Source organism: Crocuta crocuta, unplaced genomic scaffold (assembly GCF_008692635.1).
Source record: "Crocuta crocuta isolate KB4526 unplaced genomic scaffold, BGI_CrCroc_1.0 scaffold87, whole genome shotgun sequence".
Taxonomy (NCBI): domain Eukaryota; kingdom Metazoa; phylum Chordata; class Mammalia; order Carnivora; family Hyaenidae; genus Crocuta; species Crocuta crocuta.
In genome coordinates, this window is record NW_027532166.1 from 21648 (window position 1) to 30212 (window position 8565).

Genomic DNA, 8565 nt, shown 5'->3' on the forward strand with positions numbered 1-8565 from the left:
TCTCTCTCTGTCTCGCCTAGAAATAAATAAAACATTAAAAAAATTTAAAAATAAAATAAAATAAAATAAAATAAAGATACCAAGACGTCACCTCAGAGAAACTGAACATGACTTCAGCATTGTCATGAGATCTGGATATCCAACAGGCACACCCACATAATTCTGATGCAGGTAGTTTGAAATCACATTGTGAGATATATTGTCTATGACACGCCAGAGCATTTGTTCAATAAAAAATGAATGATTTGTTCGTCTCTACTCTGTCCTTCTAGAGTTTAGAATCCTGGTTTCCCTTACTATGTCAACATGAATCTGACATTCATGAATTTATCTGTCTTTTCTTTAGAGTTGTTAGTTTTTTCTCTTTAATAGCTTAGTGTTACAAATTTCATAAGTTTATAGTTAGCCATATGAAGTATAGCTCTATGTTATCCTGTTGCCCTTGATTTATTTCTTATAAGACTCACAGTTATTCTAGTTACAAAATTCCTGGATTTGGCAAATGTTTCAGTCAGCTCAGGGTGTCATAAAAAACACCCTAGATTAGGTGGCTTAAACAAGAGAACTTTATTTCCTCACAGTTCTGCAGGCTGCAAGTTCAAGATCAGGGTGCAGGCATGGTGGGGTTGTAATGAGACCCTTCTTCCAAGCTTGCAGCCCTCCTGGCTTGCTGCCTTCTCACTGTATGTTCACATGACCTCTCGTCAGTACGTGCACGTAGAGAACATGAGAGAGAGACGGAGAGAGATCTTTTCATCTTTTCACAAGGCCACCAATCTTACCAGTTTAGGGCCCTATTCTTATGACCTAATTTAACTTTAATTACCTCCTAAAAGCCCTTCCAAATACAGTCACATCAAAGGTTAGGGCTTCAACATACGAATCCTGCAGAGACACAATTCAGTCTGTAACAGCAAACTAACACGCAATACTCAGGTACAACTACAGCTACACATAAACATGCACACCCAGGAGGTGGCACACACGGTGAATGTTACAGGTGTTTGGTAAGCATTTGTTTGATGAGTGAAATGATAAAACATCTAGAAAACAGCTACAAAAATAGCTAAGAAAAGAAGAATATGTGATATGCTTTGCTTTACACAGTCAATGTATGAAAATGTAAAAATGCACATACTGATATATTTGACATACAAAAGAATTCCCTGACTTCCTTTGAGCATGTGAATCTTTTAAAAATTCCATTTATATTTTTTCTGAAAAAAATAATACTAAGCAAATTGACGTATATGTCTAAATGGATAATAAATTTAGATGAAGTTTGGGTGGTTTATCTACAAAGGTTTCATGGCAATGTTATTTTAAATAGTTTGGAGAAGAAAGAAGTGGAGATTCAACCGTTGGAAATTAAATACTTCCACTACATTTCACTGGCCAAAGACAAGCTCTGTATAATTCTCCCTTATATAGGGAAAAGTGAACTGGTCAATGAATAGTAGTAAATCCTGCCACAGTAACTATAGGAGCTTTTTCAGTACAAAATTGTCTGTCTTCTCAACGTATCTGCTGAAATATTTTATTTTTACTGATTTGAGTGTTAGCAACAATTCCTGACCACCGCACAGAAAATGAAAGCAAGAGGTGGCTTAGAGGTCTACAGCTGCTGGTAGATGGGCAGCAATTTCTTTTCCACACCTCTCTTTGGCATCTGAATGGATCTAGAGAGACAATTTTGGTCTTTGAGGTTTCAGATTTGATTGCAAGTGAAATAACTAGGGCCTCTAGCTTCGCCTGAAAAAGCCAGAACCTGAAAAGTGCCCCCAGGGAAAGAGTAGCAGTTAAAGGCTCTGAGCTCTAGAGGCAGGAAATGCTGGCTCTTAGAAATCTGCTGAAAGCCTTCCTCAACAGTTTTGTCTTCCTTGCCTCCTCAGAGAGCTGAGCAGCGAATTCAATGAACAGAGACAGACACCTAATGCAGCTGCCTAACTCGCCACTTAGAAGAAAGAGACACTCATCTTCCTGACAACGGTGTGCTCACGGCTCACAAAGCAGGTGAACTTTCTCCTCTTCCTCTTGGAATGAATGGTGAGGTAGGAGAATCAACACTCGCTTCACAATGGGCTTCACCTCTTGGAGAACTTCAGGCTGGGAGCTGTAACTTTCCATTCTGCTTTAGACTCAGAACTTCATTGGTGTTGCCTCAGAAACAATCAACAAGTACCTCTGACTAACAAGTTGAACATCCATGGGTCTATGTGACACTCCCAACTGACACTGAAATAGAACCTGAGTAACATAATTTTTAACTGAATAGCTTCACTTATTGGGTATAAGTGTGGGTTATAAGATAAAAGGAAAGAAAAGTGACTTAAATGTGCTTGTCTGTGACTGTAACAAAGTCTGAAGTCATTTTATTTAGTGTGACTGAGGAAGAGCATTGACAATAATCTAGACAGAAGAGATTATTCATAAACTAATCTCACCAGAGAATGACTATGACAGAGTTTAACCATGTGTGGCTAATATCGAATCCTGTTTGCATCACAGGCCTGGTGAGTGTTTCACTACCGTGCACCCTCTCTAATCTCCACTCAAGCAATTTACCAGATTAACCAATTATCTACAGTGTCACTGTGAAATATCCCAACTGATACTACAGCACACTATAACTTTATAACTGGTAAGGCTACTCTTTTGTATATCCGTGTACTTTTTCAATTCCCACCAACTTGAGTTGTATAATTACCAAGAATTAAGTGTATTTGTCCCCAAACTTGTTAATATCAGTTGTAGTTGTTGTTTTAATTATAACATTTAATTATATATCATGTAAATTAATGAAATATAAATGTGAGAAGTAAGAGTTGCTGCTTCTACAAAAACCAGGCTAAATGCCTTGGAAAAATTCATATAAAAGTGTATTGTAGGAGAGTTCAATGTAAAATACTAGAGGAAAAAAATGAAAGAAATTTAGAAGAGTTTTGTCTCATTGCTTTGCAACTGACTTTACTTAGTTTCACAGCAACTGAAAACGGGCATTCTTATAATTATATTGTGACTTTGTAAGCAAGATAGATTCAGAACTCCAATTAGCTATGCCTTACTTAAAGAGAAGTACTTGGCCTTATATTAAAAGATTTTAAAATAGTGCATCTTAATAAGCTTTAATCAAACATACAATTCTTAAGATACATAAGTAGTATTTTTGTTTTTATTTAACTTTTTCAAATTTTTAATAGAAAAATGTTCAATATATAAAAAAGAGAAATCTAAAGTACTATAAACGCCTGTATACCTTCACCAAGTTTCACCAGTTTTAATATCTTGCCACATTTTTTCCTCCTCAATCTATATATATATATACACATATATGTGTATGTTTTACAAACCATTTGAAAGTAAGTCGAAGGTATTGCAAGACTTCACCCCTAAATACTCCAGCCAGAATCTCCTAAAAGTACAGATATTTTCCTATATAACAATAATACCATTATCATACTTAGAAAATGGATAGTAATTCAATAATATCATCTCAGTTGCTGTCCTCATGTAAATAATCCCAGAAGCCTCCATAGTGTCTTCTGTAGCACCTTTTCCCATATGCAGAATCCAGATCAAGTTTCACACACTGAATTTGCTTATTTTGCCTCTTTAGTCTCTTTTAATTTAGAACAGTTTTTTTATTGTCTGTTTTTCATGACATTGATTACGAAGTTGATTATTTTCTCCCTATTAGATTTAGTTGTAACTTTTCTTCCCAAGAACACTAGATAAGTAATATGTATTTCTTACTGCATCATTATCAGGTTGCAATATTACTGTCATTGGTAGAAGTACCTCTACAGGTTATAATAAATTTGATCACTTGCTGAAGGTACACTTCTCCTTTTTGTAATTAGAAGTTGATCTCTATGAAGGTATTTCACTATGGCATGAATATTCTATTCCCCAACAACCTTTGATCCAATAGTTACAAGTCTTGATCACCTTTGCGAACTCAAGTATTACACAGACAGATGCAAAAGAGGAATTTCCTAATTCTATAATCTCTTCTGCTTTTATTAGCTGATATTTTTGTGTCCCTTAAAAAAAAAAAAAAGCTTTCTCTCAACTTTCTTTTTCTCTATCTCTAAGTACCTCATTAACTTGGAAAGTTATTTTATTCTATGTATAATAATCCATTACTGTAATAATTTTTTGATTCCTAAATTGTCCAAATTTGGAAAGTGGAGGGACTTTCCCATCAGCTTCTGTGTTCTTTTTGAAACGTACTATTAGTCTTTGAAATTTCTTGCTTTTTAAAAAGTGCTAGACTTTTTTATATTTTCCCTGAACCAAAACTGAATCAGCCATATTTTTTTTTTTTACAAATAGTTTATTGTCAAGTTGGTTTCCATATAACACCCAGTGTGAATCAGCTATATTTTGAGTAAAGAATGATATTTAAAAACCATGATTTGGGCACTAGATGTGCTTGTTGCTACTAGGGTGTCTTGCTTCCAGTCTATAATACTCACTTAATATTATCATATATTTAGGCAATATTGAAACTTTTATAAGTGTCAAATTTCTATGAATGTCTGTTTCTTTCTTTCTGTCTGGCTCTCTTTCATTTTCTCTCCACTTTTCCCTATAGTTTTTGTGTAAGATTCAGGATCCTAATAAAGTCAATATATTGCAATTGATTGACACGTACTTATCTCTCATTTTTCCTTTATATTTATTTGCTCAAGAAATGTTTTTTTTATTCCCTTGTGGAGTATCCCACAGTATAAATTTTGCTGATTGCATACCCATGGTATAATTCAAATGTTCCTCTTCTTCTAATATCTCCCGTAGATTGGTTGTTAGCTCTAGAGGCTTTTTGATTTATTGGCAAAGATAGGTCATAAGCGATGTCATGTACTTCCATTAGGAGGCGCATAATACCTGATTGATTTTTTTTTTCCATAGGATGTCAGCAACCAATGATGATCACTGCTGAAATCCATTAATTTATTAGGACTGAAAAATAATGATACTCTAATTATTTCTTCTTCATTTACTACCTGGAATACTCTTATAAATACACATTTCCCCTCATCAAATATTTAGTTGATATAGGGATACAATTTGAATGGGAATATAAGAATAAATATTTGCTAACCTTCTCTTTATTACCTATTGGTTTAGAAGAACACATTGATTACCTAGAATTCTCCAAAAGTGGCCAATAATTTCTTTTTATCACTATAAACTCATGGATTTAAACCAATTTGATGTGCTTCAAATCACTGCAATTATTTTCCTAGTGACGTTGAAAGTGTTCCATATTTTGTTCAAAAAGATTCTGTTCAAGATAGCTCCTACATCCTTCTGTCACTACACTAGTTTTCTTTGGCATTTATCTTACTTTTTGATATGACAAGAATGTTTCAGGCCTATCTCATAAAATTTTCTGCCCAAGATTCTACAATCTGCCATTTCTTCATCAAGTTTTGGTATCTCTTAGTGGGAATGAGATGTAGGGACCACAATCAGAATTCTAAAGGTATACATTGCTCTGGGCCCATCATTGTTTTTTAGGTCATTTTAGAGGACAGGGCTAGAAAAATGCTTTGAAAAAAATAATGGTATAGAGCACGTATTCATATTGATCTTCCAATTCAAATTCAGGACTACTAGATGTTTATTAATCTCATAAATCTTTCACCTGTATCTTCTTCCTCCTATACAAAATATCACTGTCTCAACATCTCATTATTTATTATATCCCATTTACTTTATAATACACACTCTCCAGTCTCAGATAAATGCCTACATCACCACCAACAATGTTTACCAAAAAGATTATTTTGTATTTCTGTTTTTTGTTTTAAATATACACCACTAGGGATATATAGTCAACTTTAATTACCTACAACATATACATATAATTGAAATAACTCTCTACTTTGTGGTTTTACCAACAACTCCATACATTTAGACATTTGTTTATTTTGCTTCTGGCTTTTAGGATCATTTTTAATTTCATTTTGCTTTTAATTATATAAAATATTTACCATGATACAAACTGAAATCTGTAAATCAAAGTATGATCAAGGAAGTCTAGCTTCTATCTCTGTCTCCATCATATTGTTTACTTTTTCTACCAAAAAATAATCAATATTTTTATCTATTAAATATACATACATATATGCACTATATATACGTATACATATCATAAAAATATACACAAAAGTACACAAACGTGTGTGTATTCCCATATCCTCCCCTTAAAAAATAGCAACATACATGGGCACCCGGTGGCTCAGTTGGTTGAGCAACCAACTTCGGCCCAGGTCACGATCTCATGAGTTCATGAGTTTGAGCCCCACATTGGGCTTGCTGCTGTCAGTGCAGAGCCAGCTCTGGATCCTCTGTCACCCTCTCACTCCCTCTCCCCCACCCTCTTTCTCTCTTTCCCTCTCTCTCTCTCTCTCTCAAAAATACATAAACATTTAAATAAATAAATAAATAAATAAATAAAAATAGTGACAATGCACACTTTTTCTTCACCTTACTTTTCTCACTTAAACTACACATGCTGGAGATCCTCTGCAGAAGATAATATTGATTATCTCTTATAGCTGAATGATAATTTATTGTGCAATGCCTACAAGTGCTCCACTGATAAACACTTGGAAATTTCTTTTGCTATCATGAATAATGCTGAAATGAAGAGTTTTTTGCTTATACTTTACATATTTTTACTACTGTACTGCATTGTGTTACTATACCCTCTGAACTCTAGAAGTTAGATTGGTGGATCAAGGTATACATATGTAATTTTGCTAGATGTTGATAAATGACCTTCAAATTATTATATTATTTTTATTTCTATCAGCAATATATAACAACATTCATTTACCCATAGCTTCACCAATAGCATAGGTTGTTAAACTTTGGGACTTTTGCCAATATGATAGATGAGAATTTTGTTTTAGGCTGTTTTAATTTGCATATTTCTTGTTGTAAATGAGTAATGAGGTTAAGCACCATTTTCATAGTTAAGGACCGTTTGCAGTACTTCTCATGAATTGACTATTCAAATTACTAACCTATTTTTCTTTTTTTTTTTTAATTTTTAAAAATGTTTTATTTATTTCTGAGAGAGAGAGAGAGTGTGTGTGTGTGTGTGTGTGTGTGTGTGTGAGCAGGGGAGGGTCAGAGAGAGAGGGAGACACAAGAGTCTGAAACAGGCTCCAGGCTCTGAGCTAGCTGTCAGCACAGAGCCTGACGTGGGGCTCAAACTCACGAACCATGAGATCATGACCTGAGCCGAAGTTGGACGATTAACTGACTGAGCCACCCAGGTGCCCCAACCCATTTTTCTATACAATTGCTGGTCTTTTTCTTTTCCACATCAGATGCTATTTACATATTAATACTTGGTCTGTGATAAAAGTTGTGATTTTAAAAAATTTGTCCTTTGTCTTTTTACATATGGTAAAAATAATCCTTTTGTTTTGTTTTGCCCTGCAAAAGTCTTTTCTTTTATCAGATTTAACAATCTTCTCCCTTTTGGACTTCATGAGGATTTCACTCATGTGTCTCCTACTACTCATATGATTTCTTTTAATATTTAAATCTCTAAACTACTTGAAAGTTATCATAATATTCAGTATTAGGAATATATTCGATTTCATAGGCTCCCCACCGCTACCCAGCTTATCTCAATACCACTTATTAAAAGTGCAACCCACAGTGTTGCCATATGCTGTTATGTTTACTTGTGGATTTTCTATTCTGTTCTATTCTGTCTGTCTATTCAGGCACCATGATCACACTGCTTTAATTATGTTTTAATATAAAGTAGACCTATTTTACCCCCATTGCTCTCCATTTCCAATGATTTGACGAGTCATTGAAATGAACTTTATAATCAACTTTTCTAAAAGCTTGATCATAGTTTACTGGAATTCTGTTAAAGTTATAAATTAACTTGACATCTTTACAACGTTTCCTCTTTCTACCCAAGTAGTTGATAAAACTTTCCACATGTTTGAGTTAAATTTTTATGTTTTTCAGGATTATCTTTATAGTTTTCTTCATTAAATGTTCTAGGATATTCTTCTCAATTTTATGCCTAAATATTTTATTTGGATATAATAAATAGTATATTCCCTTCTATTACATTTTCTAAGTGGTTTCTTGCTCTACATAATAAGGCTATTGCTTTCTAATATTGACTTTGTAACCTACTACTTCATTAAATTCTCTTACTAACCTGTGTTAGTTTCCCACTAATGTTTTGGGCTTTCCGGATATAAAATAATACCATTTGAAATAAAGATCATTTTTATTCTTTCAAATTAATATGCTTTTAATTATTTTCTCTTGTCTAGGTATATTGGTTAATATCTCAATACAATGTAAAATAATAGTGTGCTTATGGTTGCCAGATAAAATATAGGATGCTCAGTTAAATTTTAATTTCAGATAAATAATGACTAATTTTTAACATAAATATGTCCCAAATAGGGTGTTATATGGAAACCAACTTGACAATAAACTATTTGTAAAATAAATAAATAAATAAATAATAAAATAAAAGTTTTCAAATAAAAAAAATGTCCCAAATAT

The 8565-nt window shown here is 33.5% G+C and overlaps 1 long non-coding RNA gene across 1 annotated transcript in view; it reads right to left on the bottom strand.

Moving 5' to 3' along the window:
* Positions 1 to 4694: 4694 nt before the first annotated feature.
* The window catches only part of LOC144242008 (uncharacterized), a 79020-nt gene continuing 75149 nt past the window's right edge, over positions 4695 to 8565 (bottom strand). The window contains exon 5 of the long non-coding RNA XR_013338259.1: positions 4695 to 4965. This is a non-coding gene — a long non-coding RNA (uncharacterized LOC144242008). The remainder of the gene's footprint in view (positions 4966 to 8565) is intronic.